Genomic DNA, 13,438 nt, shown 5'->3' on the forward strand with positions numbered 1-13,438 from the left:
TGGAGAGATTTCAGTGGGGAGGGGGAAGGGAGGAATGGGGGGAAAATACAGGGAAGAAGCAGCATAATTAGTAGGCATAAAATAGACAGAAATAAAAATGGTATAGGAAACAGAGAACTCAAAGAACTTATGTGTACAACCAATGGACATGAACTAAGGGGGGAGGGAATGCTGGAGGATTAAGGGGGGCAGGGAAGAGGGGGGATAATGGGGACAAATTTAGGAAAACCATAATAGCATAATCAATAAAAAATACTTTTTAAAAAAATGTTGCCTAAGTCAAGGGCTCACCGGCAAATTTCAGACATGTTTGTGACCTTACAGCACTTTCAGTTGTGTGTTTATTGAAATGTTCATTAAAACACTGTATCTACTGAATCCAAAGAAGTTATTTAAAGAAAAAAATCTTCACAAAACTTAAACAGTACCTAATTGATTCATGAATGACCTGAATTTTAACCTGAAGCACAAATCATTCTACACATAAGTATCTAAATATAAATTAATAGTAAGGTACATATATATTCATAGTTATACACACACACACACATAGTCCTAAGAGGAATATATGCCTTTTAAGAATATGTAAAATTTTTGGCTAACATATAGCCAACTTAAAATACCAAGCCAAAAGATAAGGATGATTTTCTTGTGAAATGTGTATAAAACCAAACATACACATATTTATGCACTAAAATCTCTTAATTTCCATTTCACACACTTAGAATTTATAACTACCCTGATGTTCTTGGTACCACAAATAAGATTAAATTATGATTAGGTGAAATACAAATGTAAACAAAACAAATATTTATACATATAAAAGCTAACCATTTCTAAGCATTATTTTAGTACTAGCTCTTGTACTTGAAGAATAAATGTCTAATTATAAACATGTTAAGCACTGCCAATACTCTGTGAGTCTTCTTAGCACTGAAACCAATATTCTAGATTTCCAGCCAAGAGGAAGGCATAGATAGATACACTTTGCCTCCTTGCACAGCCAAAATAAGGACAACAACAAATTTAAAAATAAAAAATAACCAGAACTGTCAAAAAATTGAACTGTATGGAAGTTTGACAACCAAGGAACTAAAGAAAAAAATATTCATTCAGACTGGTAGGAGGGGCAGAGATGGGCAGCTGGGGTGAAGAGTACTTGCAGCAAGGCAGTGGCTGGTGGAGCAGATGGTCCCACATCTGTATGTGGATAAACTGGAAGGGAAAACTGGGGAGCAAGACAGACCATACAGCCCAGGGTTCCAGGGCAGGGAAATAAAGCCTCAACACCTCTCACTGAAAAAACCTGTGCCAGTTGAGGCAGCAGAAGAAACTCTGAGCCTCACAGGAGAGTTCCTTGCAGAGACACACAGGGTTCTAGAACATACACAAACCCACCTACCTGGGAATCAGTACCAGCAGGGCCCACTTTGTTTGTGGGTAGTGGAGGAAGTGACTGAAAGCCAGCTGAGAGCCAAGCAAGCAGCAAGCCCTTTCGCATGCCTCCCTGACACACAATGCCACAACACAGCAACATGGGCTGCCACGCCCTGACAAAAAAACAAGGCTCAGCTCCTTACTATGTAACAGGTACACCCAGACAAAAAAAATCTGGCCCAAATGAAAGAACAGATCAAAGCTCTAGAAAAAAATACAACTAAGCAATGAAAAGATAGCCAACCTATCAGATGCAGAGTTCAAAACACTGGTGATCAGAATGCTCATAGAAATGGTTGAGTATGCACTTAAAATAGAGGAAAAAGTGAAGGCTATGAAAAGTGAAATAAATGAAAATGTACAGGAAATCAACAGTGAAGGGAAGGAAATTGGGACTCAATCAATGATTTGGACTAGAAGGAAGAAATAAACATTCAGCCAGAACAGAATAAAAAAAAAATTCAAAAAATGAGGAGAGGCTGAGGAACCTCCAGAACAACTTTTAACATTCCCACATCCGCATCATAGGGATGCCAGAAAAAGAAGAGGAACAGCAAGAAACTGAAAACGTATTTGAAAACATAATGAAGGAGAACTTCCCCAATCTGGCAAAGGAAATAGACTTCCAGGAAGTCCAGGAAACTCAGAGAGTCCCAAAGAAGTTCCCAAGGAGGAACACACCAAGGCACATCATCATTAAGTTACTCAAGATTAAAGATAAGGAGAGAATCTTAAAAGCAGCAAGAGACAGTTACCTACAAAGGAGTTCCCATAAAACTATCAACTGATTTCTCCAAAGAAACCTTACAGTCAAGAAGGGGCTGGAAAGAAGTATTCAAAGTCATGAAAAATAAGGATCTACATCCATGATTACTCTATCCAGCAAAGCTTTCATTTAGAATGGAAGGGCAGATAAAGTGCTTCCCAGATAAAGTCAAGTTAAAGGAGTTCTTCATCACCAAGCCCTTCTTATATAAAATGTTAAAGGGACTTATCTAAGAAAAAGATGAAGATCAAAAATATGAGCAGTAAAATGACAACAAACTCACAACTATCAACAAATGAACCTAATAAAAAACAAAAACAAAAATGAACAAAAACTAGAACAGGAACAGATTCACAGAAGTAGAGATCACATGGAGGGTTATCAGCGGGGAGGTGGTAGAGAATGGGGGAAAAGGTACAGGGAATAAGAAGTATAAATGATAGGTACAAAATAGACAGAGGGAGGTTAAGAATAGTATGGGAAATGGAGAAGCCAAAGAACTTATATATATGACCCATGGACATGAACTAAGGAGGGGAATGATGTAGGAAGGGTGGTACAGGGTGAAGGGGAACTAAGGGGAGAAAAATGGGACAACTGTAATAGTATAATCAATAAAATATATTTTAGAAAACCAATATTCTAAAATGATTACAGCAAGCATAATTAGTATTGATAAGTAAAAGATAATATCATAGATGATGTTGAAAGAACAGATCCCAAAACTAGACTGCCTGAATTCAAATCCTGGTTCGAGGCTTTGTATGATTTTGAGCCAGCTATTTGAAATGTTTGTGCTTCAGCTTCATCGTCTATATAAAAGAAAATAATGTTAGGCCCTGGCTGGTATGGCTGAATGGGTTGAGTGCAGGCCTGTGAACCAAAGGGTTGCCAGTTCAATTCCCAGTTAGGACACATAACTGAGTTGTGGGCCAGTCCCCAGTAGGGGGCGTGCTAGAGGCAACCACACATTGATGTTTCTCTCCCTCTCTTTCTCCTTCCCTTCTCCTCTCTCTGAAAATAAATCAATAAAATCTTTTTTTAAAAAGAAAATAATGTTGGTATTGGTGGAGAAGCAACGAGTAACAGCCCTTGTTCCCACTGTGCAATGGACTGAATACTTATGTCCCTCCAATATTAGTAAATTGAAACTCTAATTCCAGTAATATATTGTGGAGCTTTTGGGAGGTGATTAGGTAATGAGCATGGAGCCCTCATGAGTAGGATTAGTGACCTTATAAAAAGAGGTCAGAGGACTACGTAGCTCTCTCTGCTATGTGAGGATAAGACAAGACAACTTTCTACACACAACACAGAAGGTGCTCAATAGAACTGGACAATGCTGGTACTCTAAACTAAGACTTCCAGCCTCCAAAACTGTGAAACCCTTCCAAGCTCTGAACTGAATGAAAGAGAGAATAACTGGCATACCTAGACAAAAATATCCTCTTTATTGTGAGAAAGGTTGAAGAACATGGCTCTGGGTTTCTTAGCCAAAAGGACATCTTCATGTGCACCCCCCAGAAGTCAGCATATTTGTCTTCCTACTCCCAGGCAGCATGAGGAAGTCAAGCCCAGACTGTGCAAAATTTGCAGCACAGGGCAGTGGAACATATGTTCATGTAGACAAACAGCTCTTAAGGTAAAGAGAGGAAAACTAGAAAAGCCAGGAAGAAGTGTTCTCTTGTTTCTATTAGCTTTGTTTGAGAATTAGATGATGCATGCATAGTGCACCTCATTCATGGTGAGCATTCAATAAATATTAGGTTGGGGACCCAGGATGGCAGAGGAGTTAGTGGAAGTGATACTAACATCCCCTCAGGACCAAACTGGAGCTATAAATAAATTAAAGAAAAATCATCCTGAATAATGAACTGAACACTAGCTGGAGAGAAGTCTTATAACCAAGGACATACAGAATGAACCATTTCACAACAATGAGATTAGTAGGGAGTACAAAGGCACAAGAGGGATGGCTTGACTCCCACGGGTGGCAGTTGAAGTTCTGGAGGGATACTTCAGCAGCTGTGTTGGCAAGGGTTCCTCCTGAGAAGTGTGGAGTCTAAACCCTAAGCTGGACTCCCCATCCTAAAGCACCAGAATCAGGAAAGGAACCCAAATAACATCTGGCTGTGGAAAGCAGCAGATTCCTGCCTGCCAGGGAGAGATGGCTAGAGACACAGAGAGCCTCTTAAAGGGCCAATGCACAAAATTTTGTTTGCAGCCACTTACCCTGGTTTCCAACAGAGGGAGGGCAGAGTGGACTAGAAACACATAAGGAAAGTCTGGTTGGTGACTGTGGGGAGAGAGCTGAAGGATCAACCTCCAGGATCCCTGTGCTGAGTCATTCCCCATACTGCAGAGTCAATCTTTCTCAGGCAAAGGGCTCCCCTCCATGTGGCATCAACCTGAGGGGAAACAATAGCCTCACCCAAGAAATCCATCTCACCTCATCCTGTGGAGCTTAAGCCAGGCTGCTGAGTATAGCTAGAGGCTACATTGTGATTAAGCCAAACAGCAAAGGTGGATCTCTGGGAGCTCTGAGACTTTAGCTGACCCTTCCTTAGTCTGGAGCTGGTAACAGCCAGCTTTGGTACCCATCCTGCTTCTTTCTGTACACACACAGGCCCAACAGAGGGAGCCACAAGCTGTAGATCAATGACAGCTCCAAACACATTGCTCAGGGCCAATCACAGAGTGTCTGACATAGACCTGCACCGGAGTCTTTGTAGATCTACCTGACAAATACAAAGAAGCAGGCAAAATTGGAAGACAAAAAAAAGCCCCAAATGAAAGAATGAGATAATTCTTCAAAAGAAGAACTAAATACAATGGAGGCAAGCAATTTATTAGATAAAGAGTTCAGAGTAATGATTATAAGGATACTCAACAGCATGGAAAAAGACATACAAACCATAAAAAAGGACCAGTATGAAATAAAAATGGAATATCTAAAATAAATAATACACTGGAAGGAATAAACTGTAAGGAAGATGAAGCAAAGTATCAAATCAGCAGTTTGAAAGACAAGGTAGGAAAACACCCAAGCAGAGAAGAAAACAGAATTTTAAAACTGAAGAGAGCTTAAGAAACCTTTGGGACAACATGAAACATAACAATATTCATATCATGGGAATACCAGAAGGAAAAGACAGTGAGCAAGGGATCATAAACCTATTTGAAGAAATAATGACCAAAAACTTCCCTAATCTGGGGGAAAAAAGATATGCAAATCTAGGACGTGTAGATAGTCCCAAAAAGATGGACCCAAAGAAGCCTATACCAACACACATCATAATTAAAATGACAAAACCTAAAGACAAGGAGATTATCCTAAAACCCACAAGAAAGAAGCAGTTAGGGAGCTCCAATTAGACTGTCATCTGATTTTTCAACAGAAACATTTCAAGCCAGAAGTGACTGGCAAAAATATTCAAGATGATGAAAAGCAAGGATCTACAACCAAGGCTACTCTACCCAGTAAGGCTATCATTTAAAATTGAAAGAGAAATAAAGAACTTCCTAGACAAGAAAAAACCAAAAGAGTTGGTGAACTCCAAACCACTCTTGCAACAAATGTTAAGTAGCTTGCTAAGGAGAAGGAGAAAAAAAAGAAAAAGAGGGGAAAAAACAGGAAAATAGTTAAAAATAAAATGGCAGTAAATACATATCTATCAATAATCTCAAATCTCAATAAATGTAAGAAGACTGAAATCATATCAAACAACTTCTCTGCCCACAATGCTATGAAACTAGAAATCAATCACAAGAAGAAAACTGAAAAATACATAAAAACATGGAAGCTAAATAACATGTTTTTAAACAATGAATGGGTCAGCAATGAGATCAAGGAAGAACTCAAAACATACATGGAAACAAATGAAAATGAGAACACAAAGCCCTAAAATCTGTGGGACACCAGAAAAGCAGTGCTAACAGGGAAATTCATAGCATCACAGGCCTATCTCAAGAAACAAGAAAAATCTCAAATAAACAATGTAACTTTACACTTAAAGGAACTTGAAATAGAACAACGAGCAAAGCCAAAAGTGAATAGAAGGAAGAAAATAATAAATATCAGAGCAGAAATACACAAAATAGAGTCTAATAAAATAATAGGAAAGATCAATGAATCCAAGAGCTCATTCTTTGAAAAGATAAACAAGATTGACAAACCTGTAACCAGACTCATCAAGAAAAAAAGAGAGAGGATCCAAATAAATAAAACCAGAAATGAAAAAGGAGAAATAACAACTGACACCAAAGAGATACAAAGGATTGTAAGAAATTATTATGAACAACTATATGCCAACAAATTGGACAACCTGGATAAAATGGATAAATTCCTAAAAATGTACAATCTTCCAAAACTAAATCAGGAAGAATTAGAGAATCTGAATAGACTAATTACACCTGATGAAATTGAAGCAATAATAAAAAAAAACTCCTAATGAACGGATGTCCTAGACCAGACAACTTTACAGGTGAATTTTACCAAACATTTCGAGAAGTACTAACACCTCTCCTTCTCAAACTATTTCAAAAATCTTAAGAGGAGGGAAGACTCCCAAGCTCATTTTATGAGACCAGCATTATCCTAATTCCAAAACCAGATGAAGACAATACAAAAAAATAGAAAATTATAGGCCAATATCTCTGATAAACATAGCTGCTAAAATCTTCAACAAAATATTAGCAAACCAAATGCAAATGCAGCAATCCATCAAAAAGATCATACACTATGATCAAGTGGGGTTTATTCCTGGGATGCAAGGTTGGTACAACGTTCACAAATAAATAAATGTGATCACCACATAAATAAAATGAAGGATAAAAACAACATGATCATATCAATTGATGCAGAAAAAGCATTTTATAAAATCCAGCACACATTTATGATAAAAGCTCTCAGCAAAGTGGGAATAGAGGGAACATACCTAAACATAACAAAGGCCACTTATGAAAAACCCACTGCCAACATCATACTGAATGGGCAAAAACTACAAGCATTCCCCTTAAGACTGGGAACAACGCAGGGATGTCTGTTTTCACCTCTCTTATCCAACATTGTAATCGAAGTCCTAGCCATAGCAATCAGATGAGAAGAACTAAAAGGAATCCAAATTGGAAAGGAAGAAGTAGGTATAAATATAATACCTTTTCCAAATGTATAAATACCATAGCTCAAGTTTGCTGGCACTGTTAATGAAGAAGCTATAGGAATGATTCTTGACTCTTCTTTACGAGGTATTTAGAGTGACAGTCCACATGTGAACATCCCCCTCCACATTCCGGCAGCTCTGATGGCATCAGTTTCTTCAATTACTGTATGCCTGAATAAATGATAAAAATACAGGTCCATTTTTTTCACCAAGTTCCCTTTGAGTGCTTCAGCAGCATGAGGTAATTTATCATGCTTTTTATGCGACATGCATAGACTTTTTAAAGAATGAACATAGACTTTCTCCTCCTGTCCAAAAAATAAGGAGTTCTCGGGTTCACAACATTAATAGTTCTGATTAAGACAGTTGGACCAGAAGTATCAGTGGGCCCAAGTAACCCAAACCATAGATCCCCTATTGCTCTTTTCATCTTGCTTCATTTTCCTTTGGAGAAAGACCCAATTTAAAACATTTGTGGATTTTTCTAAGGATGTTTCCTTCACAGAGGTTGCATTCAGCTTTTTGCAGGGGGAGGGGAAGTGCCAGAGCAATTAGTGGCTCTGGGGAACCACTAGTTGTTTGTGTCTTGTTTTAGAAGAAATCATTATGGACCTCGGTCTCTACACAGAGGTCCTTTCAGAATATGAACGCTTCCTAATCATTTGGAATACACTTAAAATTGCAATCAACAGTCATGCCCTTACAAGGGTGCCTTTATTGTACATTTTAGATTAGAAGTCATGACATCATGCAGCAAGTTCTTTTCATCATTCTTCTCTATTCACCTCCAGCTTGTCAGCTGTCATTTCTCTTTAACATTCAAGAACATTCTCTAATATACTTGCAGAAAACCTGCTGCTGAAATGAAGGAATATATACCTGCAAGTTAGTCATTTCCTAGGTGACATTCTAATAAGAAACCCATTTTAGGATAACAGCCCAACTGGAACTAATTCTCCAGTATCCCCTGTGGTCAGGAAGTAGCATGTCCAAATTAATCAAATGTTCTGGTGCTTCATATATTCTCTTATTTAGTGTAGTTATGGTTTTACATCTTACAGGATGAAGAATTTGTAAAGAATTAGAAATAATTAATTGTAAAGCAAAGAGGAATAGTATTTAATTTTTCACTGACTGAGACATTAGCCTGGGATCTTGCTGGCACTCCTCAGTCAGGATTAGGAACAGCTGTTAGTCTTCTGTGGCTACACAAATCATACAGGTTAATACGTCTCTGGTTAATAGAATGCCAGCAAACAGAATTTATTGTAGCACTCAAGCATCATTGCAGAACATAATAGTAATATCTTTCCAAAGAAACCAACAGAGCCTACACTATTTTAATGGTTTAAATTAATCTTAAATACACTGTAATTTGGGGGGGCCTCAACCTTTTAAAAATAAAACAAGATAGCCAAGAAGAGGAAGTTTGGATAGGGGAAGAAGAAAATGTACATTTTGATAATACATTGTCAGGAAATAAAATTTGTTATACAATGGCCATCCAGAAACACAGCTTTCAAAAGGATAGAACTTATTCATTTAAAAAATGAAATTTAATCACAAATTTCACTTACAAAGTTTTAAAAGCTTTCAAATGCAATTGTTTTATTTTTCAGTATCTTACTATATAACCACTCAGATTTTCCAAACAGATAAATTAGAAAAAGATTGCAGCTTTCACTTTAGGAGAAGGCAAATAAAATAAAAAGGGAGTAAAGAGTCCAATATATATTGCAGTGCCTTGTGGCCAGCAGGACACTTGGAGTATCCAAGTGTTAAGGGTGACTGAAACACTTTTCCCCAAGAGGACAAACCCTGACCTTGTTAGCCCAGTTTTTATATTAAGGTTTTTCTGAACAACCAACTCCCTTAGACTATTGAAAATAAGAATTTCATTTTAAAAATTCTGTATTTACAAACAAGCAAGCAAAATGTAACCAGACATTAAAATTAAGAACAATCTGACAGTAACCAGAGGGGAGGTGGGAAAGGGCGATGGGGGGAAAGGGAGAAGGGATTTCAGGAAGAACTACAAAGGACACATGGACAAAATCAAGGTGGGGTGGAATCAGGGGAGGGAGGTAGGGATGGCTAGGGTGAGTGGGGAGTGGTGGGTGGGAAATGCAGATATCTGTACTTGAACAACAATAAAATTTTAAAAAAGCAACTGAACCTAAAAAAAAAACAAACTAAGCAAATGACTAGAACAGGAACAGAATCACAGAAATGGAGATCACATGGAGGGTTATCAGCGGGGGAGGGGAAGGGGGAGGCTGAGGAAAATGTACAGGGAATAAGAAGTATAAATAGTAGGTACAAAATAGATGGGGGAGGTTAAGAATAGTATGGGAAATGGGGAACCCAAAGAACCTATATGTACGACCCATGGACATTAACTAAGGTGGGGGAACATTGGTGGGAGGGAGGTGCAGGATGGAGGGGAATAAAGGGAAGAAAAAATGGGACAACTGTAATAGCATAATCAATAAAATATATTTTTAAAAAGAAAAAAATTCTGTTTTTATAAATTTGAGCAGAATACTCCTTGTATAAAATTAAGCACAAGTGCATATTATATCGCCTATTTTCCTTGACTCTGAAGATAGGAAACAAGGGGTTGCCATTATCCTCTCATGGTTTCAGTTTCAGAGTGTTAATTTTACCTCTGTTCTTTTTATTTTGATTCCTAACTCAGAGTTTCCAGAAGTGGAAACTTTTAAGATAGTCTACCCTCAGTGCAGAAGACCTTGAGAAAAAGATGTCTTTGTTATGTCACCATTCCACAAACATCCTCTTCCAGTGAATTTATCCTGTGATATCCAATAATCTGTATAAATTTGTCAGTGGTGATTTCTATATGTGTACTAAAGTTGTAAGTTATTCTCCAAGTGATTTCCATTCATAAAGGCAATTTATTTATTTTTTATGAGAAAGTAATTTTAATATATAAAAAACCTTTAGAATATTTGTTCAGTATTTTAAGTAACATAGCATCCTTAGAGGTGACTTTTTTGAACTATGGTTTGGATTCAAAGATATTCTATGTCTTTCAAGTAAAATAAATTTTTGCTCATGAAAGCCACATGTTTTAAAATACACAGGTTGTTATTGTTAGATAGTACCTTGAAGAGCATGTTGGTACCAAGTGCTGAGAGATACAAAGGGAACAGGAATTTGAAAATGTTTTCAAATGATTTACTTCATTTGTTTCTAATTATTCTCCCAAGTACTTACCAATCTGTTTTCTCAGTCATAGCAAAATTATCTTTGCTATGTGTCACCTGAATATAAATCCATCTTTAATTAGGCCTTTTATAGTTTTCATGACCTTGAGTAGTTGTGATATTAACTTCTATAAACTATATTTTATTTTCTAACTATTATAATTCACATATTCATTCATTCACTCCCCCATTCAAAAGTATGTTAGTGCCTACGATGTTTAAGGCACTGTTTTATGTACTGTGAATATGATGGCTAACCAAAGATTCTTTCCTCAGAAAGGTTATAGTCTATTAATTTAAATAATAATTGGAAATAAATAACAAATATAAAACATAACAGGCACTCTAAGATAGGTACAGTCAGCTGCTGTGGGAGTTCAGAGGCAGACAATTATGATACTATGATTTATAATTAAAAATATGTATTTTGTCTTCTTCCACTGTTCCTAGCACAGAGCTCCTAAAATCCTTGGAACTTCTTAAGTGTGACAGCTATAAAGATTTCTCTTGTTATTAATAATAAGGTGACTTTTGGAACCTAAGGATGGGGCTTGGTTGCTGGGAAACCAACCACGTGACTAGAGGATTGGAACTTTAAGTCCCATCCCCTTGACCTCTCCAGAGTGAGGAGAGGCTGGAGGTTGAATGGCCATTGGCCAATGGCCAATGATTTAATCAATCGTGCCAATGAAGACTCAGTAAAAGCCTCAAAGGATGGATTTCGAAGAGCTTCCAGGCTGGTACATATGAGGAGGCGCTGGAAGAGTGAGAGAAGACATGGAGGCTCTGCTCCTTTTCCCATACCCTGACCCTATGCTCTGTTCAATCTGACTGTTTTTTAGTTATATAGATTCTTTTGTAATAAACCAGTAATCTAGTAGGCAAAATGTTTCCTTGAGTTCTGTGAGCTGCCCTAGCAAATTAACTGAACTGGAGAAAGGAGTCTTGGGAACCTCTGACTCATATAGCCAGAGGATCAGAAATACAGGTAATAATGTAGTTTTCTAATTGGCATCCTGAGTTGGAGGAGTCATTGGAACTTCCAATTTGTAGCCAAGTGTCAGAAGCACAGGTAACAGTCTGGCCTTGAAACTGGCATCTGAAGGGGGATGGAGGAAGTTGTTAGGACTGAACCCTTAATTTGTGTCATCTAGTGCTATCTCCAGGTAAATAGAGTCAGAATTGAGGTGAATTATAGAACATCCATTTGGTGTCCAAATACTATTTGTTGGGGTGGTTGGGAAACCCCACACACACATCAGAATTGGTACCAGAATCAATTTAACAATATTCTAGATTGAGTATTTGAGATGCCTTGCCTTGTGGAGGATGCTGCATTTGACTTGAACGTTAAAAAAATTTAAGAGTGAACATTTAAGGACAATAGTGGGAAATAAGTCCAGGCAGAGGAGAAAATAAAGAGATTGAAAAACTTAGTGTGTGAACAGGGTCATGTTGAGCTCAACTCAAGTGAAGAGTATAAAGTGGATGGATGGGAAAATTAAGTAGGGATTGGATTATGGAGCCTTTGAATTCCTGACCAAAATATCTGAGTGTCCTTCAGTACTAATGTGGAGGCTACAAAAGGCTCTGAGCATGATGGTCTAAGTGGTAATGTGTAATCTGGATTAGAATGAGGGCAAACTGAAAGCTGAGGGAAAGGAGGGTTCCCTTTGAAAGATAATGAAGACCCTGGCTGGTGTGGCTCAGTGGATTGAGTGCTAGCCTGCAAACCAAAAGGTCACCAGTTTGATTCCAGCTCAGGCACATGCCTGGCCTACAGGCCAGGTACCCAGTTGGGGATGTGCAAGAGACAACACAATCAGTGTTTCTCTCATATATCATGTTTCTGTCCCTCTCTTTCCCCCTCTCTAAAAATAAATTTTAAAAATCTTTTTTTTTAAAAAGAAAGCTAATGAAGGCTTCAAATAGGGAAGTGTTGATGACACCATAGGAAATACTGAATAAGTAGTTGTTGAATTAATGAGTTGAATGAATTAGTAATTAATGAGTGAAACAACCTGTCCAGAAAGCTCTTTATAACCTAAACTATTATCATTTACCCCTAAATAATTCAATTAAATATAATGAGAATGGCAACAATAGCCACTTACCTTCTTTAATCTTCAAAATAACATATTTTTAAAAGCATTCATATGACTCCAACAGTGGTAGTTAGGAAATTGAATATAAGTATTCTCCTTAAATTTCTGAATTTCCACAAAAGCTCTGTGGTACCACACCATGTTGCAGCATTTTTCAACCTTTTAAAAATGAAACAGAACAGAGAATACATTAGAAAATATCAGAGTAAATTGCATACAGAAAGTACAGTTTCAAGAAACTTTTCAATGTGTGTGTGTGTGTGTAGATCACAACATGAAATTATATTTTGATGTGACTCAAACTCATTATACTCTCTGGTATTTTCCATGTTATCCTAATCCCTTATCTGGCTCCTGCCATGGCTCTTCAGAGCCAGCAATGAATAGTTGTTCTACAGTATTATGATTTCTTATGTATGTGATTCCTATTTGCATTGAAAGCCTTCCAACAAATGCACACCAAAATTCATTTTTTAATTTTTAGTATTATAGATCAACATACCTTCCCTTCTTTCAGAATGCTTGGGCTTACCATGAAGTGCATTCCTAGAGCTCCTGCAGAGTACTGGGCTGCTTTTAAGTTAAAGGGTTGGGGGGCAGGGATTGGGAGAGCAGTCATTCCAGGTAGGACAGCCATAAGATTTGCTGTTCTTTAAGTCAACAATTTTAAGCAGTTAAATCACTGCTATTTGCTAAAATAAAATTTATTTTAACTTCTTTTTTCTTTTTTCCCCCCTCTCT

The 13,438-nt window shown here is 37.5% G+C and overlaps 1 protein-coding gene across 2 annotated transcripts in view; it reads left to right on the top strand.

Moving 5' to 3' along the window:
• LHFPL3 (LHFPL tetraspan subfamily member 3) overlaps window positions 1-13,438 on the top strand; it is a 621,367-nt gene that overhangs the window by 402,019 nt on the left and 205,910 nt on the right. The gene's annotated exons all lie outside the window — the stretch shown is intronic.

This window comes from Phyllostomus hastatus, unplaced genomic scaffold (genome assembly GCF_019186645.2).
Source record: "Phyllostomus hastatus isolate PE091 unplaced genomic scaffold, TTU_PhHast_1.1 phas_scaffold_78, whole genome shotgun sequence".
Classification (NCBI taxonomy): Eukaryota; Metazoa; Chordata; class Mammalia; order Chiroptera; family Phyllostomidae; genus Phyllostomus; species Phyllostomus hastatus.